Source organism: Carcharhinus amblyrhynchos, chromosome 6, assembly GCF_965287045.1.
Source record: "Carcharhinus amblyrhynchos chromosome 6, sCarAmb.v2.hapA, whole genome shotgun sequence".
Taxonomy (NCBI): Eukaryota; Metazoa; Chordata; class Chondrichthyes; order Carcharhiniformes; family Carcharhinidae; genus Carcharhinus; species Carcharhinus amblyrhynchos.
Genome location: NC_137329.1, coordinates 75,865,601 through 75,892,365, shown reverse-complemented (window position 1 = coordinate 75,892,365; position 26,765 = coordinate 75,865,601). Strand labels below are relative to the sequence as shown.

At 43.1% G+C, this 26,765-nt stretch overlaps 1 protein-coding gene and 1 non-coding gene across 3 annotated transcripts in view; one reads left to right on the top strand and one right to left on the bottom strand.

The window, feature by feature from the left end:
• Window positions 1-26,765, bottom strand: part of cntn1b (contactin 1b) — a 683,679-nt gene that overhangs the window by 616,788 nt on the left and 40,126 nt on the right. The window lies entirely within an intron of this gene.
• On the top strand, window positions 11,106-11,178 carry trnak-cuu (transfer RNA lysine (anticodon CUU)). The gene has a single exon. It is a non-coding gene; the product is annotated as a tRNA-Lys (tRNA).

The following is a 26,765-nucleotide window of genomic DNA, read 5'->3' as shown; positions in this document are numbered from 1 at the left end:
TCGTGGTGCATGGGGCCCTTGATTACGCTGGCTGCATTCTGAGGCAGTGGGAATTGTAGACAGAGTCAATGGATGAGGGGCTGGTTTGAGTGATGAACTGGGTTTCGTTCATGACCCTTTGTAGTTTCTTGTGGTCTTGGACAGAGCAGGAACCATGCCAAGGTGTGATTACAAGCAGAAAGAATGCTTTTATGGAGCATCTGTAGAAGTTGAAGGAGTTTGAAGATTTGACCAGTGGAGCCAGTTTGATGTCTAATCCCTGTTCTTACTGGCTGATCAAAAAAGGTCAATATGGGGACTTTCCAGCCCTTCCTGCCAGTGAGATCTTCAGGCAAGATTGGAAGATCCTGCCCATGGCAATGGCAAGACGGGGCAGGGAATGTTTCCTGCTGGGACGACCGATGGAAACCATGCCATATCTTCAGGCCCAGACCTGATTGATTATGCATCCAGGGGTTTAGCATCATATTCTGTGGCAGGGTGGGCTTGATGATGTTCATCTCACCATTGTATCTGGGTACCATAGTTAAAAGGTGCCCATCACTGACCCACCATTGAAGAATGAAGGTGGACATCTTGAAGAAAGATGATTCCCCAGGAATACTGAGGCTGGAGGTTGGATCTCCTTGATGACAGTGAAGCTGCAAGATCTATTTTAAAGATGCTCTGCCCAGCCACAACTGTGGTGTAATAGGATTGCTGGCTGTATCCATCCTAAATGCCCGAGGCAGCCCTGGACATCTTTGGGTAAGTCCAGACTTTTTGCCACATTGATACAGATGTGTTCTCGACCAGTGTGTTTTCTCACTGGCGTTGTGGAGAATCATTTGGGGACAGGGAAGGGGGGAGATGGGGTGTCAAGCCTTCATCTGCATCCCATTAGTGAAATGCAAATCAGCTTCATACAGCCACCAGTAGATTTCCCAAATCAGTCACACCAGGCACCAGGGGAAAATCCCAAGAGAAAATTTCAAAATGCCTGGGAGGTGGGCACCCTGAGAATTTCTTCTTTCCTTTCTTCTCCAGGTGCAAGCTGTTCTTGGTAAAGGGGGATATTAACAAATATGTCACACTTCCCCACTCACACCAAAGCTCTCCAGTTTGGTCCCAAATCGATGCTGACCCCTGACTGGCTGTCAGCCTATGTATGAATTCTCTCCCCCATTCCCCCCAACCTTTGAGGGGTTGGGAGGAAAGAGAAACTATTCCTTCAGGAAGCCATCATAACCATGTGCAATCCCGAGCCCACTCATCAGCAACACTTCTGGATAATGCGAGAAATTGGAATCGAGGTTATTCCCATCCTTCTAGCTGCCCAGTACAGGAGATAAATTAACTGGAACATTCATTCACTCCCAGTGCAAGAGCACAGCTCTGGGCCGTATTATATGGTTTGGTACAACACCAGACTGTGCTTTTGCCCATAACCCGTCACTTCATCTAATTACAATGTCAAGTGAGTTTGGACATTCAACTCAGTTCCCCAGAAGTTCATGGCAATGAACATTCAAGTTTCCTTGGCCTCATTTCCAAATTTTAGGTCCTCAAGTCAAACACAAGGGTCTTATTATGCAGAAAATGCAAAAAGTTTCTCATCACCTGAACCATGGACTAATAGCCACTATACTGCCAGGGAAAATAGGCAATAATGTAATTCAACCACACCAAAATTTCATGACAGACCACTCGCTCACCCCCAATAACCATCAGCTTGCCAAGAAGAAAAACTAAGGTCGACTCCATCACTCAGTCATCAGTATTTTGCTGGGTTAGTACGTGTTCCAGATGCGTGGTAGACAAACAATATGGGGAATGCTGCTAATGTGCAACTAACAGCAGGGCATGGACAGGTCCCAGACTTCCAATCTTAGTTCCAGCTTCTGCCAAAGAATGCATGGAATTTTGTTGGATTGGTATGTTTTCCATAATGCCTGCACCCAACCTTGAATGGAGATAGGCAAAATCGTCCTGCCACCACCTCAACAGGATGTACTGGTAAGAAGTTAAGAAACAGGAGTAGGCTGTTCAGCTCTTTAAGCTGGTTAGCCATTCAACATAATCATGGCTGATCATCTGCCTAAACGCTATCTTCCCATCTGCTCCCTATATCTTTTGATTCCCAAACAGACCACAATGTTAGAAAAGGCAGAGTCATGTTGGGATTTGCAGGAGTAATTATGAGTGTCAAATGACAATGGAGATTGCTGTTGGATAATCTTTCCTACATTATGAAATACCTTTATGCAGTAGGGGTGAGTCTTGGATCATAACCAAATGTTAAGGATTGGAAATGGCTGCTCATAGCTTCGCCACCATTTTAGAAATTCAGGATCTAATCTCTGCATTTGGAGAGACAAATGTGGTTTCCACCAAAGCCAATTATAACTAAACCACCTTTCAATTTATTATGAGCTGATATATTTTCAACTTGGTACATAAAAGTAATTCCAATGCTTATTAAATAAATCTCCTTTCCTGGGTATGTCAGCAGCATTTATATTTTCTGAGCACAAGCAGAACAAAATTTGGCATGGATTTCTATCCATCCATGCAAAGGAAAGAAAACAAAACTTATGTTGCACCCGCAGAGTACTCCAAGGATATAATCATAGAATTGCTACAGCGCAGAAGGGGGTCATTTGGCCCTTCACCACGACGACGATGACGATGACGACAAGTCCTATCCCCATAACCAAACAGATTTACCATGCTAATCCCTGACACTAAAGGACAAATTACCATATAGTCAATCAGCCTAACCTGCATGTCTTTGAACTGTTGGAGGAAACCTGTGTAAACACAGAGAATACGCAAACTCAACACAGACAGTCAGCCGAGGCTGGAACTGAACCCAGATCACTGGTGCTGAGAGGCAGCAGCGCTAAATGCTATGCCACCATGCCGCCTGATCTTCAGAATCAAGTAATTATTGTGACTATCATTGTTCTTCAAACAACTGTAAAAGCCAATACATACACAGCAAGCTCTTTAGAAAAAAGATCATGAGATTAATGCTCAATTGTTCCATTTTGGTTGCAGGGTGAATGTTGACCAGGATATCTTGTTCTTCAGAAGAGTTTCGTTTTAATTTGTTCAGAGGCTATGGGTCAGCATTTATTGCCCATCTCTAATTGCTCTTAAACAGAATGAATATTGATGGGATAGCAGAGTCAGATTACCCTAGAATAAGTAGATTTGCATCAAAATCTTGATCTTTGTAAAGCCTTACAAAGAGAATTAAGTATCAAATAAAAACATCAATCTAATTTGCATTTGGTTTATCAGGATAAATTGATAGTGGACTGATCTACCAAACAGCAGTGCTGAGTAAGAAATCTCACATCAAGATAATTTTTCTCAATTATTGCTGAATTCTGCATTCCGAGGGGAAAATATTAGCTTATGTCAGCCATTAATTTGCACAAGCACATCTAACATATTTATTAAATCGATCTTGTTTTAATACAAAACACACTTGAAGTATTCCCAGCACATCCTCCAAATTTGATATCCCCTCATGAACTCATCTTCATCACTTAGACTAAGACCCAAAGGAATTCTCTTCATCAGCACTTTCCATCACGGCAGCAAGCAACAATACTCACTCAAAGTCTTGTTAAACTAGAAATGATTTTACACTGAACTGGTACATGGAGAAACTCACAACAATATTTCTTTATATAGGGTTTTTAACAAAGTAAAAACTACAAGGAACTTCAGAGGAGCTTTTCAGAACACAGAGACGTGGTATTGACAGAACCACAAAGGTGACATTAGGGTAAGTAACTTGGTCAGAAGTTGGTTTTTCAGGAGCATCTTGAAAGAAGGGAGAGGGGTAGGGAAGATTTGGGAGAGAATTCCAGAGCTTTGGGCCAAGGCAATGAGGGCACAGCCGGCAATGGTGGAGTGATTAAAATTGGAGACATACAAGATGCCAAACTGAATCGGCACAGAGATCTTGGAGGGCTGTAGGGCTCAGGAAACTTAGAACACAAGGAAGAGCAAAATAAGGCCATTTGGTCCATTGAGATGAGATCATGTCTGTTCTGATGTGATAATCCTCAACTCCACTTTCCCACATTGTCCCCATAATCCTTGATTCTCTCACCGATTAAAAATTGGTCTGCCTCAGCCTTGGAATATTTGATGACTGAGTCTCTACAGCTCCCCGCAATCAAAAAATTCCAAAGATTCATTACCCTCAGGGAGAAGAAATTATTCTTTGTAGAGATAGAGAGGGATGAAGCCATGGAGGAAACTGCAAACATGGATGAGAATTTTAAAATGGAGCCATTGCTGGACCGGGGGCCAATGAATGCCAGCGAACACAGGGATGATGGGTGAATGGAACGCTATCCTAAGAGCAGCAGAATTTTGGAAGAGTTCAGGTTTTTAGAGGTCATAGCGAGAAAGGTTACCACACTCATCCTAGAGTTTAAAAACATAAAAAGATTACAAATTGCCTTATTCAACTTCAGGCAGTGACCAAGAAGAATGAAGTCAGTAACAAGGGAACACAAGGGGACTGGAGAGCGGGCTTCGAGGAATGGAAGTTCCTGCTCATCCATAACCGGTTGTCGGACAAACAGACTTACAACGTAGAGACAAGAAAGGATGGAGGGAGGTTCAGGAGATAGTCAAAACAAATAATGGGCAATTTCTCAGGGAAAAAAAGCATAAATTTAGCACCAACTTTACCATAACTTTGAAGATTGGAAATTTAGCAGGCTATGGCAAGTTGTGCATTCATTAGTGTTGGAAGGTGGAGCTTACCTAAAAAACATGCATTTCGGTCAAAGGACTAGATCTTTACAGCAATTTGACAACTTTGCCAAACCTTCTTGTGGCACAGGATGCTAGTTGAGGGGCTGACTGAAGCCCCACTGAAACCTACTTTCTCAATAACTTTCAGGCGATTAGAAAAAAAAGACTGAACGAATGTGGTGGAGAGGAAGAGAGATGCGAGGATGTGAATTCTATTATTTGGGTTCTGTCAGGGCCACTCAGCTCCTGACCTCATTATAGCCTTGGTTCAAACATGAACAAAAGAGCCAAATGCCAGAGGTAAGGCAAGAGTTACATCAAGGCTCCATTTGATCGAGTATGGCATTAAGGAGCCCTAGCAAAATTGGCGTCAGTGGCATCTGTGGGGAAAGTTCTCTGCTTTTGGGGTCATCCTAGCACAGAGGTTGTGGTGGTTGAACATCAATCACCTCAGCTCCCACACATCACTGCAGGGTAGAGCCTTCTGCCAAACAGTCTTTAGCTGCTTCAATGACCTCCCTTCCATCATTAGGTCGGAAGTGGTGACAATTGCTGATGACTGCACAATGTTCAGCACCATTCTCAACTCTTCAGATATGAAGCAGCTCCTGTCCAAATGCAGCAAGACCTGGACAATATCCAGGCTTGGGCTGGCAAGTATCAAGTAACATTTTGTCACACAAGTGCCAGTCAATGACCATCTCCAATAAGAGAGGGTCTAACCATTGCTCCTTGACATTCAATGGCAATACCACCACTGAATCTGTTGTAACAGCATTGTGGGGCTACCATTGACCAGAAATTAAAATGGACTAGCCATATAAATATTGTGGCTACCAGAGTAGGCCAAAGGTTAAAAATCCTGTGGAAAATAACTTAGCTCCTGGCCACCTGCCCCTTCCTCCCAATGCTTAGCCACCATCTACAAAACACAGGTCAGGACTGTGATGGAATACTCTCCACTTGTCTGAATGAGTGCAGCTCCAATAACACGCAAGAAGACTGACACCATGTAAGTTACACACCATTCTGACTTGGAAATGTAGCACAATTACTTCAATATTGTCTGGCCAAAATCCTGGAACTCCCTCCTAACAGCACTGTGGGTGTACCTACACCTCAGAGACTGCAGTGGTTGAAGAAGGCAGCTCATCACCACTTCTGAAGGACAACAAGTGCTGGCCTCACCAGTGACGCCTATATCCCATAAAATTAATTTTTAAAAATCTTCAAATTAGCACAAGGCATAATCAATATACATGGCAGCAAAATTCCTAAGTGTACCTGATAAAATGGGAACTTGTTGTGTTCCCTGAGAGCCAGTTGTTGAAAGGCAAAAATAGAGCTAATCTTCACTTGGTGTAGATTTAGTCACAGTAAGTCATTACAGGCATATACTGCCGAGCCTGAATCACATCCTGTCAGTAAAAGCCTCTCGAGACAGCCACATACTTCTCAATGCTATTTCTGGACACAGCCAGTTTGATTTAAAGCCATTCATTGGCCAAACACTGAGGGTACTGCTGACATTTGAACTCAGGATCTCCCATTTAGGGGGTAGATACTTTAACCAACTGAGCCACAGAGCCATCAAATGTCTCCTTATATGTGCTCAAGTAACCAGGCAATCAATGCCTCCACCTTTGTATACTTAATCTCAATTGATACAATTAACACTCATGTGCTTTGAAAGTGAGATAGAGCCCCAAATAATTACTTTTGCTCCTGTGGGGAAGATTGAGGAGTTGAATTTGATGCCAGAATGTGCATACATTTATTTTGGCTGCAGGTGTGGGAGGTGACACTGTAGTGGGATATATCTACTAATTTCAGGCACTGACAATCAGTATCAAGTGTGATTCGGTCAGATATCATACATAGCAAGGTGCAGAGTAAGTTCCCTCAGAAAGAGAGCCACCTCAATGCATACACAAACACACATACCCTTGAATCGAAGCTTAGGGCCTCCAAGACAGAGCTGCAAAGTGGATCTAATACACTAATCATAAGACCATAAGACATAGGCCTCCTCTTGGCCCATTGAGTCTGCTCCACCATTCAATCATGGATGAAATTTTTCTCATTCCCATTCTCCTGCCTTTTCTCAATAACGCCTGATCCCTTGTTAATCAAGAACCTATCTATCTCTGTCTGAAAGACACTTAATGACCTCGCTTCCACAGCCCTCTGCGGCACAGAGTTCCAGAAATTCACTACTGTCTGGCTGAAGAAATTCCTCCTCGTCTCTGTTTTAAAGGATCATCCCTTTAGCCCGAGGTTGTGCCCTCTGGTTCTACTTTTTTCTACTAGTGGAAACACCCTCACCACATCCACTCTATCCAGGCCTCAGAGTATCCTGTAAGTTTCAATAAGATCACCCCTCATTCTTCTAAACTCCAATGAGTACAGACCTAGAGTCCTCAACTGTTCCTCATACGACAAGCTCATCATTCCAGGGATCATTCTTGTGAACCTTCTCTGGACCTTTTCCAAGGCCAGCACATACTCTCTTAGCCGACCCTTTGTTCTACTTATGTCATTGGTACCTACGTGGACCTCGACAACTGGATCTTTATGCTCCCACTTCGAGTTCCTCTGCAGCCCAGGTGAGATATTCCGAACCTGAGCGCCAGGCAGACAACACAACCTTTGGGATTTTCAATTCTGGTCACAGAGAGCAATGTCAATGCCCCTAACTATACTATCCCCAATTATAACTACATTTTTTTTCTCCACCCCACTTGAATGACTCCCTGTACCACAGTGCCATGGTCAGTTTGCTCATCCTCCCTGCAGCACCTGATCCCATCCACACAGGGAACAAGAATTTCGAACCTGTTGGGATCAGAGTAAAAGGATAAATGTGCATTTATATGGTGCGTTTCACAATTCCAACATTTCAGCACCAATGAAGTTTTGTTTTGAAGACACAGCAGCCAATTTGCATGCAGCAAGATCCCACAACGCAAAGTGATATTGACCAAATGCTGTGGTTTTTAGATGTGTTGATAAATATTATGCAGTTAACACCAAGAGAATTCCCCTGCTTTACTGTCAATACAACTGCAAGATCATTTATGTTCACCAAAAGGAACAGGTAGAAAATTGGGTTCACATCTCATCCAAAATGGTGGTATCTCCAATACTGCAGTGCTCCCTCAGTACAGCGTCAAATAGCAATGATTGATTGGGAGCGTCCCAGAAAAGGTCGGGGATAAATGCACTGCCCAGTACAACAAAATTAGCTATCGGAAAGTGTTTAAACCTGATTTTTGTGCCAATGGCAGGTTGTGTATTGAAAACACTGCTCCGTTTACCAATTGCTAATTTTGTCTGATGCAATGGAATTGGCAGGAACTGAATTTAATCGCTGTTGTCATGGTCTCCACTTTCCAAACCACCTGCTCCTCTTCCAGTGTTCCAAGCCATCTGCTTATCTGCAGAATCGCTGTGTCTCCATCCCTTCCTGCTCCGAGAGGCATCATCAATGCCAATCTAAACATACATGGCAACGCAGAAAGTTAGCAAAATTTTACTGGGAGCTTAGAAAAGAAAAACTGGCCCAAAAAGCTACTACCATCAGTGCTAATGTCAGTGTGCTACCTTAATCAGTTACAGTTAACATAAATAACATAGGGTGTGAGAAAGAAATTTTAACATCTCATCTAAAAGATGGCACATTTGACAATACAGTGCCTCCTCACCGTTGGCGATGACCTTGACTTCAAGTTCTGGAGTGGGATTTGAACTAAAGATCCAAGTCAGAGAGGCAAGATGTGGGTAAGCAAGTCCCCACTGGCAACCATTGCCAGAAAGCCCAACAGGCTCCATCAGGGATGGGGGGTGCGGGGGGGGGGGGAACCAGCCCATCACAATTAAACCTCGGCAGCTCAATTCCATTTCAATATGCTTCAAAGATTGGCTGAGGAGGGCAGCAAACTGCACAGTCCAAACTGCTCATTCTGGGCCTTGTCTCCACCTCACCCCCACAGTTGCTAACTCAGCCAATAGTGAGAACGTGAACAGCATGAGGTGCAGTGCACCTGCTCCAAGATTTCTCATTCCACCAGCTCACAATTACTTTTCCTCGAACCCACCTGCTATCTCCTCGACATATTCCTCCAGAGCCATCCCTAATCCACAAAATGCAGCTGCGCCAGGCAAATTGAGTCAGAACTCTCAGCACACATGACAGGCCATTCAAAAAATGCATGTTCTGCACAAAATTGCTGCAGAGAATCTCTGCAACTCCCAAATTTTACCTGTGATAACTGTCATTCACAAAGCCAGATAATACAGGCAAAGACTTCACCTTCCACTAAAATTAAAGTTTAAATTCTATTAACAAGTGTCACAAGTAGGCTTACATTAACACTGCAATGAAGTTACTATGAAAATCCCCCAGTCGCCGCACACCGGTGCCTGATCAGGTACTCTAAGGGACAATTTAGCATGGCCAATGCACGTAAACTTTCGGACTGTGAAGGGAAGCCAGAGCACCCGGAGGAAACCCATGCAGACACGGGAAGAGCATGTAGATCCACACAGACAGTGACCCAAGCCGGGAATCAAACCCAGGTCCCTGATTTGAGAGGCAGCAGTGCTAACCACTGTGCTCCTCCCTTCCCTTCCAAGATATCTGGGTAAATATGGCAAGATGGTGGGTGTGCTAGAGGTGAAAAATGACCCAGCTTTGGAAGAAAGTCTTTGCCCACCATCCAGCTAGATGAGACACTGTATGGCATCAAACCACTGGAAGGTCATGGCTACCTGTAGATGTTGACACACAAGTCAACCATTGAAGCCTTGAAAAATTCCTCCAAAAACTGGAGGTCAACATATACACAGATATAAACATGGGTGTGTGAGAGGCTTGTCACCATTTTGAAATGTGGATAAAGAAACACTGCTAATTCATATTAAGTTATAACATAATTTAATAAATGAAATAATGGCATAGAGATTCTTTTCACTACAATGTGTTTAAAACCCAACAAATTCATTGTCAGTGGCATCCAATGTAAAGGACTGGCTGTGTCTTAAACTCCTGTGCACCCATGCAACACAGTCTGCATCATCTGTTTGATCCCTTGTGCCCATAGAAGATACTGGGTAAAGAACAAGCATTTATGGGTCACGGTATAGTAATCATATTGCTGGAAACGTACTGCTTTGGGTTGTCCTTTGCATTAAAGTTTTGCTTTTGCTCGAGAAGTGAAGTGTAATCACAGGACATACTTTGGATGTAAACAAGTTTCCATTTAAAACAAAATGCAACAATCTAACCAGTAATCTCAATGAAAAGAAGTTCTAGGTGTAGACAGTCAAAGAACTTTAGTTCATATCATATTCTGCAGTGGACACACATGCTTTATTTGCTCCTGCATTGCAGGATAGTCTGAAATTAGGTGCATTGGCCATGCTAAGTTCTCCCTTAGTGTAACCTTACCAAACAGGCATCAGAGTATGACAACCAGGGGATTTTCATAGCAACTTTATTGCAGTGTAAGCCTACTTGTGATAGTAATAAATAAACTTGCAAGGTTTGCTTGGATGTGACTGTTAAGACAGAAAAGCTCTCCAATACACAAGGAAGGAGGAGATATGTGACATCTTTCACGGTCTGGGGACCATATCAAAATCTCCAAGATATTTTGTGAAGTTTGCCTCGATCCTAACTTTTCCTTTCGATTTTGGCATTTGGGTGAACATAAGGTATTTTGCCCCAGGCATGATTCAATTGACACACTAGGAAATTTTTATCAAAACAAACTTTATTTAAGAACACAGTTACAATATAACAAAAAGAATTAGCATAACATTTACCAATTAAAATAGTTAAACATGACAAAGTATAATTCTTAACAATGATCCATCTCTATAGTTCCAATTTCAAGCAGTATCCCCTTAGACATAAATCCCTTATTCAGAACCAGTTAACACCAAAAGCAGTAAGCTCATGGATGCTATATTTCTGGCCTTTTAACACCACTGATAGAGATCCAGACATACACCTGTCTGCTGACTGTCATACAGCAATTTCCAAAGAAGGATATGTCCTCAAATGGCAGAACTTCAGAGAAATAACTTAGTCTCTGACGGATCCCAGTTGCCAGATTTCAGATAGAGAAAAGGCCACCTCTCCCTTCAGCTCCCAAACAGCAACCAAGCTGGAGATCTCTGTGTAAGCCTAGCTCCACCCAGTCACCTGATATTACTGTCAGTCAACCCAATCAAGGACTGCAAAATCCACTATATCCATCAGAACTGTTTCAGGTTCAAAAAGGCAGGCAAGGATGAGCAGTTTATTACATTTATGACTACAGTAGTTTACAGCACTTGGCTCTGTAGCTCAGTGGTTAGAGCACTGGCCTCTTAAACTAGGGATTGCAAGTTCAATTCCTGCTGGAGCCTGCAGGCAAAATTTAGCTGATTATAAACAGTTGGGAAAGTGTAGACAGACTGGGAGGCAAAACAGAGAGCTCTTATGAGAGGAGGGGTGCAATTTTGTGGGCAGCTCAGTAGCACAGTGGTTAGCACTGCTGCTTCACAGCTCCAGGGACCTGGGTTTGATTCCTGGTTTTGGTCACGGTGTGTGAAGTTTTGCATGTTCTCCTCGTGTCTGCATGGGTTTCCTCTGGGTGCTCCAGTTTCCTCCCACAGTCCAAAGATATGCGGGTTAAGTTGATTGGCCATGCTAAAAATTGCCCACAAGGCTCCTGAGATGCACAGGTTGGAGGGATTAGCAGGTAAATATGTAGGGATATGGGGTAGAGCCTGGGTGGGATTGTGGTCGGTGCAAACCTGGTGGGCCAAAATGGCCTCTTTCTGCACTGTGGGGTTTCTATGATTTCAAGATCTCTCATGGGCACAGAGAAAAGGTACGTAACCGCTGAGAAAGTACTATGAGCAGAAACATGGGACCAAAAATGGATGGGTTTAGGTTGCATGACATGTGCAAATTTCAAATATTTCCCAGGCCACTTCCATCAATCACACCCAATTGTATTTTACACTGAAACAGGATACAGTTGGTTTGCAGGCAACTCACCTCCTCCTAGGAGAACATTATCATGATTAAACCAATCTTCCATGTTTATCCCAGCTGGCAGAATCTTTCAGATCTCCAGAAAGCCAAGAAATGTTTTTGTATTTAGTGTAGACTGCTTCACAGGAGACGTGAGGCGAAGAGGGGGAGCTTTTCCACCGGCCCAGAGGTTTACCTGCTTCTCTGACCACCACAGAACTATCTTCCCCAAAGGGACCCACAGCTCTACCTCAACCACCCAGCTTCCCCCCAACACCAACCTAGTTGCAGGCTACCTATTTTACTTTGGATTGCAGCCCCCTCTGGAGTATTTCCCATCTGACAGGAAACCAAGTCTGTCAATCACGCTGCAAAACAAAAAGGATGCACCCTGTGATGTTAAAATAGGAGGACATGCAAATTTCCCAGCTACTCTCAAAGCCCATCCCAGTAAACATTGGTACCACTCTCCTGAATGCAACACCTTTACATACTGAGCACTATACAAAACAATACTGGGAGAAAATTCTTGATCAACACACGATTATGTTCACGGATTCCCTAACGGCACAGTGTTCTGCGATGAGAACTGACTATTCGAACACCTGTCAATCTTTACATATTAACATGTTAAATAATTTATTTCAGACACCTTCTGGGATTTATTGGTTGTTGAACAAGATGTTGGCAGCTTCATATAGCACCTGCAGTCTACCATGTTACATCTTGGCCAGAGAAGATTTTAACCTCCATTATTTTAAAAAGGGAAATAAATCCGGAAATCTTGCATGTTTCACACTCACGACCAAATCAGCACATGGCATCTATGAATAGCACTGAATGAGTTTTTAAGATGGATACAATCTACAATGAAGTGCATCAAGACTGAATTAGTCCAATTGAGTAGCTGTAGCTGCAATCTGCATATACCAAGGATCAAAGTAAAAGCTCCTCCTCCACAGGTTCAATACTGAATGGACCACTTAAACATTCGAACACCTTTGTCCAGTGATTGGAACACAGACTTTAAGCATTTCAGACCGGAATCTTACCCTCCCTATTCAGTTTTCACTTTTGGGCTCTTAAGACATGGTATCTTTATTATTTACCCCAAACTGGATTAAGAAATTTGACTGTCCGCACAGTGCAAACTATGTACTGTTCATTCAAGCATTTTAGATAAAATAAACCAGGTATTGATGATATTACTGAAATGGGCTTTCAGGACACACTCTATAAGTTTCCTTTTTTGAGACTTGGCTCAAATTGAAGTCCATGTAATCGGAGACAAATTATTTATCAGGCTGGGATATTTATAAACGACGTGGGCAATGGCATAAAAAGCCACATACTTAAGCTTGCAGATGTCACAGAGGTATGTGGCCTTGTGAGCAGTGTAGTCAGAAGCATAAAGTTACTTTGAGGTATTAATAGATTAAGTGAATGGGAAAAACTGTGACGAATGGCTTCAATGTAGGTAAATGTGAGGTCATCTGCTTCAGACCTATAACAAATAGGTCAGAATGCTTTTGAAATGGTGAAAAGCTAGAGAGAGTAGAATTTCAAAAAGAGATTTAGGGATTGTTAAAATGCCACATGCAGTCGAAGAAAATTATTAAAAAGGCAAATGGAAATCTGTACTTCATATCTAGCAGATTAGAATACAAAAGAATTAGACCTGAGGCTACAACTACACAAGATCCTGGTTACACCACATCTGGAATATTGCCAGCAGTTCTGAGTGCCGGATCTCACGGATGGATATAACAGCCTTGGAGGGAGAGAAGTGCAAATTTAACAGAATAATACCCAGATTCCGAGAGCTAAATGAAATGGAGATTACAAGTTGTGTATCTTGGAAATTCAAAGGGTGACTTAATGAAGTTTTCAAGCTTTTTAAAAAGGGACTGATAGTTTCTTTCTTATCTACCTTATTTCCACTGTTGCTGAGTCAATTGTTAATTTTTAAGTTTGAGATTGATAGGTTTTTGGTAACAAGAAGATATGAAAAGGATGGAGGGATAAAGGTTGATGTACAGAGTCAGCTCACCGGTCAGCCATTATCTCACTGAACAGCCAGCGGACCGGGATCAAAGAGCTAAACGACTGACTCATTTTCATATTTTCTCATTTCATCAGAGATGTTCCCATGACAGGGGGACACACATGGTGGCATGCATCATACTGCATTTCTTACATACAGAACAGAAGTCATATCACACCATCATTGAGCTAATTGTGAGATGCTGTCCAGAACCTAAGAAATGAGAAGTCTGCTTGAGGGACAGACTGGTGGCCCAGAAACAGTGGTCAGGAATTTCTCTGATATCAACAAAAGGTCGATGTCGGGCGGGAAAAGTGGCATTGAAACCACCGATGACAATGGTGACTTTCTCCGCCACATAGTGCAGCACTTCTGAAAAAAAATCCTGAAGTCATGGATTCCACGCCACGACTGGCAAGCCTCTGATTCACTCACCCGGCCACAGAATCAAACATCTGATGGTCTGAATGCCATTTTTAACAACCACCTCTCTGTGTACAGCTGGTGAACTGTAAAATAATCTTCACCCAAGTGCACCTCCTGGCATCAAGCTCACGTTACCTGAGCACAGCCCAGGCACTAACCATACCCCCACCTCACCCCACTCCAGCTTTCACGTCAGAGTTCTCTTGGGAGTACTGCTTGCCAGGTGAAAGCCTTCTGAGACTAGTCATTCTTCACTGCAAATTCAAAACCGATAGGGGCAGGAGCAACAAGTGCTTTCTGGTTTGACACCTTTGTGAAACGTGAGTTTGGCTTTCTCGTTATATTTTCTGTCCCATGGCCAAACCCACCCAAGCCAAACAGGAGTGGAAAATCATTACCAAAGGTCATATGTAAAACCATAAAATTGCCAAAAAATGAACCATTGTCTGCTACAGAGGGCAAGTTGATAGCAAGCTATAGTTACAAGGAGTTACAGGGTAGAACAGTCTATTACCTTAACGATGACAGACATTTCCCAAAACCTCCCCTCCTCATTTGTTTTTTTTGTATTTCCTTCAGCCCTGTCAGGAGTTTGCAATGTTACAGAATCAGTCACCATCAAATTCTCTGAAGCAATATATACACTGGCACCATCAAATTCTCTGAAGCGATGTGTTCAGCTTTTGATGATCTTTTGAGGCACTTCCAATTCTCACTTCAAGCATTAAAACTCCAACATTCAAACTGATCAGACGTTCTGATTATACATAACAAGCTCACTGCACTCATTAAGCAATTTCATCAAGCAAAACCATGAATAAATATCCAGGCAAACTCCACTCAGCATGGATGTACATCAAACAATCAGCAGGCACATAATTTTTTTCCTTTCTCATGAGCATCCTCAATCGTCATGGTGACCAGCACATCATTGTCTGAGGAACAATCTAAAATGTTAACTCCACTTGCAAGGCTGGTGATTAAACAAGAATTGCTCAACTTGCATTTTAAGAGTAGGCAGAGTTTTCTCAGAGGCAGAGGCAGAATCGGGGGATACTTGGGAACTAGTGCCGCAGGTCAAATATTCGGTACGTTTCACCTCCAAGCACCTGGCCATGGACACGGTTAAGATTATGCTCAGAATTGATGCACCAGAAACAGATTGACAATTGTTGCAACATGTTACAATTGTCAAAAAGCAATACGGCTCTTTCCTACGTTCCATTTTCTCAAGTGACTTTGGAAAGAGACAACTGACAGAATGTTTCCGTCCTGGCCACCACAGGAATCATAACTGGTGGGGACGGACCATGCAAAGGTCTGTTGACCTTGGATGGGAGTTTTTGGACATAGGGCGAGCACAGCTGGAAAATCCCACCCAATATCTCCAACATGCGCAGCCTCATCACCACCTATGAGATAGCTGAACTTTGAAATAAACAAAGACAAATGCACCAGACATCCTGCTGTTACAATGATGTGCATGGGAAAATCGACTATGGAGAAAACTGATAACACATGATACTAGACATGCTATTTCAGACTAAGTTCAGTTCGATGTGGGCCAAAGACAGATCACATAGTTCAGAAACAGATCAAGGTGGTGGGGTAGAAAGATTGTGGATAGTTGTTCTGCAGCCAATGGATAAAAGGAGGCTAACAATCTCAGAGTGAGACTATCAAGGAAGTCCCACTGGTAAGCAGGTTAGTCCTAGTCAAATAAGATCCAACTGATCTGTAGTCAATCTGGGCCTTACAACATCAGGCCATAATTGTATGTTTTCTTAAACTGGAACACAAGGTTTTAAACTTTTTGTTGGGTAAAAACTGTTGGATTGCAGCAAGTTTGGGTCAGTGGCAAATCTCAAACTCTCAGGCATGGGGTCAACATTGGCGTCATGGGTGACACAGTGGTATGAGCAGCATGGTGGCACAGAGCTTAGCACTGATGTCTCACAGCATCAGCAGCCTGGGTTCCATTCCGGCCTCGGGTCACTGTTTGTGTGGAGTTTGCATTTTCTCCCCATGTCTGCGTGGGTTTCCTCTGGGTGCTCCAATTTCCTCCTGCAGTCCAAAGATATATGGGTTATGTTAATTGGCCATACTAAGTTGACTGTTAGTATCAGCGGGATTAGCAGGGTAAATATGTGGGTTTTGGGAATGGGGCCTGGGTGGGATTGTGGTTACTGCAGACTCGCTGGGCCAAATAGCCTCCTTCTGCACTATAGGGATCCTATGATTCTACGAACGTATGTCAGTGACCACCCAGCAACAGCAGGTAGCCACATAGATCTATTAAGGTCACTAGGGGCTAGCCAAGGCAATGCTTTTAACGCTACTGCAATCTTCACAATGATGGACAGGACCCCCAGTGAAGTTGCAACCCAGAAGTCAGCCATCCAGCAGCAAAAATAGAAGTCATTGGCATCTTCTTTCAATCGCAGCCAATGGGATGAGAGGGCCACAGTTGCAGCCACAAGACATCTGGAGTGGCTTATTTTCTGCAGTGGTGGCTGACAGATGTAGCCCTATATTAATTTTGCATTTCAAATGCTAAAGTGAGTGCCTCTATTTTGAGCTGCACTCGTGTTTTCTTGCACAAAATCAGAAAATGCTGGAAAATCTCAGCAGGTCTGACAGCATCTGTGGAGAGAGAGAATACAGCTAATGTTTCAGGTCTAGAAGTTTCTCTGTCAGAGTTTTCTACCTGCCTCAGCAACACCCTACCTCTCCTAGTGGGGCTGCCAAGCATCCCTTTCATTGGGCTTTCTGCAAAGGGAACTCACCTGTTGTCTTAAGGGAAACAGAGGCAGCTGTTGAATTAGCCAGTCCACTATGGGAATGGGGCCCTGCGTTTGTTCACCATTGCTTAAAATCTTCAAAGTTGGTAAAGCTTTTGTCCTCCAATGTTTGGAGCAGTCTAAAATGGGTGTACCATTCACAAGTCTCTGCTATTAGATATTTAGCATAGTTAGGTGTGACCTTTCCTCTTGTCTGTTACAGCTGCAACTTTCACTTGCAAAGGGGATCTCATAGAAACCGATAAAATTCTAACAGGGTTAGACAGAGTAAATTCAGAAAGAATGTTCTCAATGGTGGGGGAGTCCAGAACTAGGGGTCATAGTTTGAGAATAAGGGGTAAACCTTTTAGAACTGAGGCAAAGGGAAATTTCTTCATCTGGAGAGTTTTGCACGTGTGGAATTCGCTACACCGAACATAGCTGAGGCCAAAATGTTGTCCGATTTTGAAAAGAAATTAGGTATAGCTCTTGGGGCTAAAGGGTTAACGGATATAAGGAGAAGAGGGGATAAGGATATTGAATTTGATGATCAGCCATGATCAAGATGAATGGCGGAGCTGGCTCCTGCTTCTAGTTTCTACGTTTCTATGTAAATGTTGAAGCCACAAGCTGGCTCAGAGAGTTGGATGTCACTACTGAGTTGAGGATGTCACCTAGGATATGATGGGAAAATCATGCTGGCGTGGATGTTGGTAAGATTCTGCCCTTCGTATTGTTCATTGCACTTCAGAAGTATTCCTCGGTGTCAAGGCAAAAGGTGAAGAAGCGACGAGTTATTTTCTCTTCCTCTAAATGCATTGACGAAACAACAAAGGGCAACCTTACGTCTTCAGCCTTGCTGCCACTTCAGTGCACGCTGTGAATCACTCATGTCTTCACAGAGTCAGTGTCTGATGACATATATTAGATGTGAGCCTAAAAAAACACGCAAGATGATACAACAAAACAGGAGTGGACAGGAGGAGCTGGCAGTGGGACACAAGACGGAAGATGTTTCTGATCAGAGGATCAGGAGACACCATCTGTCATCAGAAACAGAGACGTCCATGGGTAGCTGCTGGAGACGGCACTCCTGCCAGTCAGGTAGCAGTTAGATGAAGCATGATGCATACTCAAAGGGATCAAACATTACAGGCATACATCAACAGAAAATCAGATTGGTAGCACTGCTGTGTCACAGCACAAGGGACCTGGGTTAAATTCCAGCTTCATGTGACAGTGTACATATTTTCCCTGTGTCTGAGTTTCCTCCGGGTGCTGTGGTTTCCTCTCACACTCCAAAGACTTGCAGATAAAGTTGATTGACCATGCTAAATTGCCAATTATTGTCAGGGAGATTAGCAGGGCAAATACATAGGGTTACAGGGATATGTGGGGCCTGTGTGGCATTGTTGTCAGTACACGCCTGATGGGTTGAATGGCCTCTTTCTGCACTGGCGTGACTCTATGATTCTTTTTTCTATGATAAGGGTCACAAAGAATGCTGTCACTTGGTTAGACATGTTGGCCTGTTACACCGCTGCAGGTTCTAGTATTTACAGGAGTGAAATAAGCCAAACAATCCAACAAGGCCGTGCCAGCATTTAGACGTGAGCATTCTCCAAACTACCTAATTTAACCACACATCCTGCTCTTCCTTTCTCCACTAAGCCACTTAACTGGTTGTGTCTGTATGGAGTTTACACGCTCTTCGCATGATGTGTAGGCTTGGTGGATTGGTCAAGGTGAACATGCGGGGTTATGGTGATAGACCGCCAGGAGGGGGGGAGTGGGGTGGTTGAGTAAACGCCCTTTCAGACAGTTGGTGCAGCCTGGATGGGCTGAATGGCTTCCTTCTGCACTGAGGAGATTCTATACTTTCTACCTAGTTACTGCACATGGTAATCAAATCACTGCATTAGGAAAAACATTTATTGATCGTTATCTCATTTATATGAGCATTCATTTTGTACCGCTCTCGCCTACATTGATCTCCAACTGAAAAATGATGCTTGAGCCAACGAAAGTGCATCGGTAGCAGACTGAACACTTCTGTCCACTATGCCAGTGCCCTTCCCAGTCAATGCAGTCCAATGGTGGAGGTGGGCTGCAGGTTAGGTTACAATCAGTATTCTAATCCCTTAACAGCTTCCCAAGTGACACAGCATCTCCACAAGCACTGCTCCCAGCTCTGCCGGGGGCAGGAATAGTAAGAAGCCTCACAACACCAGGTTAAAGTCCACCCAGTTTAACTGATAGTAAACCCACAGGCTTTTGGGGTTTGCCCCTTTGTCAGGTGAGTGGAGAGTTCTGGTCTCAGACAGAGCATGTAAAAGGCACACACAGTTTACAGAATACTGTAATAGAACTCTCCACCCACCTGATGAAGGGGCAAACCCCGAAAGCTTGTGGGTTTACTATCAATTAAACTGGGTGGACTTTAACCTGGTGTTGTCAGACTTCTTACTGTGTTTACCCCAGTCCAACGCCGGCGTCTCCACATCATGACTGCCGGGGGCAGGAATGCCATACCATTATTGTGGAGGGGAAATATCTCCAAGTGCCTCCCGTGGAACTGAACCAGCCTGGCCTCCCTCCACTGCGCCTGTGCAAAACTAAAATACATTGCCAGTGGGAAACCCAAGGTGAGGTAAAAATGGAAGTACCAGAGCAATAGGCAAAAACACAAGTGTAGAAGTGAGTTAGCTGCATCTTAAATGGCTGTGATGTAGCGGAGTTCTGGTTGCAAGTCCAAGGGGATCGGAATATTACAGGCTGTGGCATTTTTAAAAATGACAGGTAAGTTAGGAAAGGAGGAGCAGTAATATCAATAAAAGGCACAATTATCACAGTGGAAAGAAAGGACAATGGTAAGGATGAGCAGTCAGTGGAAACAGTAAAGTAGAGCTAATGAAGAGCGAAGGACTGAACACACTGGTGGGACTTGTCTGCAGACTTCTTGTCAGCAATGATGTAGTGGGAGGGAGGTGTAGATACACAGGGAGGTGAAGCATGGAGCAGAAACAATGTGACTTTAATGTGAAGTTTCAATTTCCACACAGACTCGGAGAAGCAAAATAGCTTAAGCAATAAAAGTAATGAATTTCTGAATGTATCACGCACAGTTTTCTAGGGCAAATCTGTTGTGCAACTGCCAAGGGAAATGAAAAATACCATGCTGCATTTCACAGAAAATAATGAAGTGTGCATCTTGCTGGAGATAGTATTTGAATTTCATATTATGTTCGAGAGACAGACAGAAAAGTCACAAACTGCGGTGGGAATTTGAAGGAATCTGCAAGAATGGGAAATCTGAGCGAATGAGAGAGAATTTCCCGATGGTTGTTGTGCCAAGATTCCATCAGTGCCATGTTTGTATGCCTCATGCCAACCTATGGTGGGTTCATATTTGTAATTTGTATTTTTGCATGCCATGATTACTCGATGCAAAACGTTTGAGTAATTACATCCTACCTTCAAGATAATGTCAGCGGCACATGAGTCACATGGAACCCAGTTCCTGTTTGATTAATGGCAGTGTGCACCGGTTGGCCTTTTACAGTTCTGTTTCAGATCAGCGGTTTTCTTTACTGAGCTCTTTGGGAGGGGAGCAGGAGAATGGCAGCTCGCAGGGGGTGGGATGGAAGGGGTTTAGGCAGAATTGTAAAGTGCGGTTGGGAGAATCCAGAAATGGTAAAAGGGAAGGGCCTATCATCCTGGGTGTGGCAGGTGGAGCTTTGTCTGTACACAATGGAGGATATTGAGACTCTCACTGCTCATCCATTACATGGATGAAATCCATGGATGCAATTTTCTCATAACACTGCCTTCTCCACACAGTCCAATTGCATCCAGCTTCCTACACCCAATATCCCTGCAACCTCAGGAGCAGGATGAGAGAGCACAACAAAGAATTGGCTCTTGACGTTCAACAATGGAGGCCACAAGGTCAACAGTGGGCAGCGCTAGAGGGGGAGGCTGGTCAGAATGAAGCCACTCCTGAGAAAGCATCTTGAAAGACTGGCACTGACTTTGACAGCAAAGTTGTCACCATCGTGTGGAGTTCCCCTGTTGCCCAGGAGACAGTTTTATAGCCTACCAGTGGCTGCAGTATAATCAGCCAATGGTGAGTTGCACCAATGAAAAGCTTCCTCTGCCGCAGAATCACAGACATTTCCCGTGAATGCTGCCACCTCTCAGATATCCATGTGGGAAATGGCAAAGAGCAGGAGAGTGGAAATGGCTTACAGTGCTGGTTACGCTTTTGACAAAAGGCACCCAACAGTTAAAATTCTGCCCTAAGGTTCTAAATTTAACTCATGTAAAAGGCATGAGTTAAATTTAGGTGGTGCATAGTGGTTAGTATTGCTACCTCAAAGCACCAGGGACCCACATTCAATTCTAGCCTTGAGTCACTGGTTGTGTGGAGTCTATAAATTCTCCCCATGTCTGCATGGGTTATCTCCGGGTGCTTCAGTTTCCTCCAAAGATTAGGTTGATTATCCATGCTCAATTACCCCTCAGAGACATGGAGATTAGCAGGCTTAGTATGTGGAGATTACAGGGATAGGACCTGGGTGGGATTGTTGGTGCAGGTTCAATGGGCCGAATGGCCTCTTTGTGCACTGTGGGCGTTCTTCTATGGAAACTTGAAGGTGTCAGAAAATATATTGACCACTGGAAACTGGGCTATAAGGGGAGAATCTACAGATACATAGTGGGAAGACTGAAAGAATTTTTTGGTACATTACAGAAGCAGTGCATCATCCAAAAATGCAAAAGCCTCACTCACTTACAAACAGCAATGGCCAACAAACGAAGTAAAGACACAGTATCAAATTCAATGTTTACACCAATGAAAGACAAAGTGCAAATCCAGCAGTCTGGGACAGCAATAAATATTAACAAAGAAATACAAGAGAGTGATGGGGGGTGCTAAGATGTAGAAAAGGCAATGGGTATCAAAGCAAATGCAAATGCTGAAGGGTGAGGAGGTTGAGGAAATGTGGGCCCATTAAAGGCAGATTCTATAACAGATAATAAGGAATGATTTCATGAACAGTCTATATCAGTTTCCATCATAGAAGAGGTCAAAAGGTCAGCTGTAAAAGGGTTCTCAACATTATGAGTAAGGGGCAAACTTATCGGAATCAAATACAAATGGTAATGGGGAAAGGACGGAGATTCCAGATGGAAAGAAACTGATGGTTTCCAACCCAAGGGGTTCGAAGAGACAGGTGGATTAATTGACAATGTGTCATGTCTTAATTTTCCAAAGCTCAACAGATTCAAGACTTATTCCATTGCACAGGCAAAGACAGAAGGAAGGGAAAACCGGGAAACAGTGGACCTTTTAGTTTAAAAGCCATCCGATAAGTTCGCCCCTTACTCTTAATGTTGAGAACCCTTTTACAGCCATTGTCAGGAAGTTACTGGGATCAATCACAATCAGTAATCTTTAAACTTGACACTTTGAAGATTATTCAAATCTTGTCTGAAAAGTTGGAAAATGTGTGGTGCATCAGCATAGAGTGTCACTCAACCCATCTAGTGAGTAATACATCTTCATTCGGAACTACCTACTCTTAACTCCATTCCCATGTCCTTATCATCTTCCTCTTCAAATGTTTATTTAATATTCCCTTTTAAACTGAGCTACTCTCTGCCCCAATACCCACCCACCCCTTATTTCTGAATGACCCTCTGCATGAGGTTAAAAAAAGTCTCTCTTCATTCTTTCATGACAATTCTGAACTTAAGCTTCTTTGGTACCCAATCATCCACAAATATAAACAATACTTCACCACTGGCCTTCTCAAAATCTTCGAGAATTTTGGCAACCATGACTATATCTTCTCTTTCACGGAAGCAGTGAAGATTCTGGACATTTTCAACCTTTATAAATCTGTATTTCCAGTTATCATTTGTGAATCTTCACTGTTTGCTTTTCACATCTCCAATACTTTCCCCAGAATGAGGTGTCCAGACTATACAAAATCTTTCAATCGCCATCTAGCCAAGTCTTGTTCATGCTCATCACTTCTTTATTTTTATATTTGCATGATTAACTGTGAATTCAGAGATACTGGCAGTAAAAGGCCAGTCTTCTACTTCTCTTCCCCTGACAGAAGAATTACCATTTCAAATGAACAGTACTTGCAAGCTTAAGAGTAAATGTGTGAAAATTATTAGCATTGCTTCATACCATCTAATGAGCAAGAAGGGATCATCATGTGAATATCTCATCTAGGTCAAAATAATTAGGATTAGATTGAATTTATGCACTGGATCTTCCATCGTAATGACATCCCTGTGCAAACTAAATTAGTACTTCTGCATTTTGCTCACAGAATCTTTTGGCACAAGCCCAACATTTCTTTGTGGATATGGAATGTCCTGACAATCTCCATCACCAATTGTAGCAGATAAATATCATAATCGTCAAGTTACACACCATCCTGATGCTCATCTATTGTCGCTCTCTCTTTGTCGCTGGGTTGATATCCCGGGTCTCCCTGCCCAACAGAGCTCCGTCACCCCAGTTGCAGCCGTTCCAGATGATGGCTCACCACCATCTTCTCAAAGACAACTTGAAGTGGCAACTAAATAAACACCAGCCTTGCCAGCAGTATGTAAGATTGCTGCTGTTAGGTTTGGGTTGCTGACCTTCCTGTTGCTGGCCATTTCAAATCACCATCATACTCGCATACTCACCTTTCTGTCCTCAACCTGCTACAATTTTCCAGTGAAACCCAAGCACCTCACCTTCCAGTTAGACATTTTACAGTCTTAATTTCAGGCTGTGAACTCTGTCCACCATTTGACTGTCACCACCCAGCCCCCACCTCCCTCCCAGTGCCAGCCTATATCTTTCATGATTTTGCTTTCAGACAATGCTTACTGTAGAGTAAATATCTGGCACATAGAGTGTTAATGTGGGACTGAGTACTGTTCACACAGTGATATAAGAAGGCACACGATCCAGACCCAGGGCGTGGAAACGTGCCCAGACCTAAGCATGGATACAACGCCTAGCTTGTAGCTTTTGCTGTTTGTGTAAATAATTGTAGCAGTTGTTAAAGACTTAGCTAACTTAGAGACTTTTATTTACAACTTATTAATCTGTAACCAACACCCTTCCTACACTTACCTTTATTCTGTTTTTGACACTTACTCTGGACGAAAGCCTTCATCTTGAATACTATCATTATCACTCCTTGTCTTGTGTTCCATGACATATTTGCCATTTAATCTCTCTTGCCCTCCAACATATCCCTGACCTTCTATTTTCCTCTATCCTCCACCCCAATTTTTCAATAGCATAAAACCCATCACATTTCTAGCTCTGAAGATGATTCATATTGGACTCGAGGCGGTAACTTTCTCTCCAGGGATGCTGCCAGACCTGCTGAGTTTTTCCGGCATTTTTCTCTCTATTTCAGATTTCCAGGATCGGCAGTATTTTGTTGTTAGGTTTAGCTTTGCTCTGGTAACAGAGATTCTCTTGAAACCCTGAAGCCAAATGATCCCAAAAGTAGACAAACTGAACTGTTCTTCATTATTCCTTTTATCTCGCCAACCACAGATATTGCCTTGCTGAGATGAATCGCTTTGGAGGTTACCACTAAACCTCTTCAAAGATCCTGGAGATTTTCTTTCTCTGGAAGCCCCAGGTAAACTCATGCATTTGAAAAGGTCATGGTGAAAAATACCTTTGAAAACTCATTGAAGTCCCTAATGTACCATGACAGAATCAAAATCATTATCAAACTAAACCATGTTGAAAACTGCAAGCTGACAGCTAAGGCACACACATAGCTGCAGATCGCAATGTTAACAGAGTGCATTGTAAACAAAGTGGGAAGGTGACGTAGTAAGCATTGAAAACTAGGAATCTATATTTATTAACTGAGTTCAAACCAGCTGAATTAGTTTCAAAGACTAAAAATGGACCAGAACATGCTGGAAACTCGCAGCAGGTTATGGCAGCATTCGTGGAAAGAAACAGAGTTAACGACCAGAGTCTTACCACCGTTCACAGCGGTGGGATTTTCCCATCCTGCTGCAGTGAATGAAGATTTGGCTGGCTGCCAAATTCTCCAACCTCGCTGCAACGGGAGTGTGGCGTGAACAGCCAATAAGATCGCACCCAACATTTCAGCTTTGTGCACGTTCATCAGAATTGGGAAAAGTTAGAGATTTAATAGGTTTTGAATGAGGAGTAGGTGGGATAAGGACACGAAGATAAGGTGAAATGGATAGGGTGAAAATCAGGAGTGATTCAATAACTGTCTTGCAGGGCGAAGGGGAATGATGATAGGGTCGGAAAAGAAAAGAAAATAAAATAAAGATGTGCTGCGAATCGGGAAAATGAAACAAGCAAAGGAAACAAAATGGAAGAGAGATTATAGTCTGAAGTTGTTCAACTCAATGTTGAGTCCAAACGCTCAATCGAGTACCTAATCAAAAGGAGGAGGAGCTATTTGCAAGCTTGTGTTGAGCCTCCCTGGGACAGTTTCAATCTCTCCTGATACTTGCTCAATGTGGATTGTTATCTGAACCACATGCAAATTAGCACTGAGAAAGCTTTAGTAACATGGCTGAGAGAGGAGTAGGAAACAAGGGTTTCTATTTATGAGTTTATTTATTAGTGTCACAAGTAGGCTTACATTAACATTGTGAAAATCCCCTAGTGGCCACACTCCGGCGCCTGTTCGGGTACACTGAGGGAGAATTTAACATGGCCAATGCACCTAACCAGCTCATCCCTAGGAGTATGGGAGGAAATCAGAGCATCCGGAGGAAACCCACACAGACACAGGGAGAACCTATAGACTCTGCACAGACAGTGACCCAAGCCGTGAATTGAACTCGGGTCTCTGGCGCTTTGAGGTAGTGATACTAACCACTGTGCTACCATGCCACCCACTTGAGGAACAAACACCATGCTCAGGAAAGAGGAGAACTGTTTTGTTGGGTTGGACTCCACTTAGACCAATATCCAAACAAATCAAATAAGTACATCAGCAGATAAAATTTTAAGGGGAGGGATGATTCATTTTAATAAATTGCTAAGTCTGAAGAGAAAAGTCAAAGACCCTACATCACAGCAACCAGGATAAAATTAAGTGAAGTGCATCAAGAAGGGACAGAGAACGTAATAACATAATAGAGTATTACTGTCTAAGGCAATATCTGGAAAAAATTAAAAATAAGTTGGAATTAAAGGCACTGCATTCCAACGTGCAAAGCATTCAAGTCAAGATCGGCGAATTCACAGAAAGAGGAGAGAGCAAATTCAGTCTGGTCGTCATTATGGAGTTGCAGGGTGACAAAACTTGGGAATTAATATTCCAGGATATGTAAAAAAAATATGAAAAATGGAGAAGGAAGTAGAGGGGATAGCCCTAATAAGAAGGAATAAAATAAAGGCAGGAGGGAGCAAGGATCTTAGCTCAGAAAACCAGAATGCAAAATCAGCTGAGTTGAGATAGAAGCTAATAAAAGGGGTAAAATAATCACTGGTGGTGGTGGGAGGGGGGTGGGGGGGGGATAGGTGGGGGGGTACTTATTAGAATCCTAACAGTGATTGTGACAGAATACCAAAGAAATTACAGCGGCATGTGACAAGGGTATTGAAATAATCCCAGGCGACTTTAACCTTAATAAAGACTACACTGGCAAAGTGGTTGGAAAGACAATATCTTGGAGTACATTAGAGGTT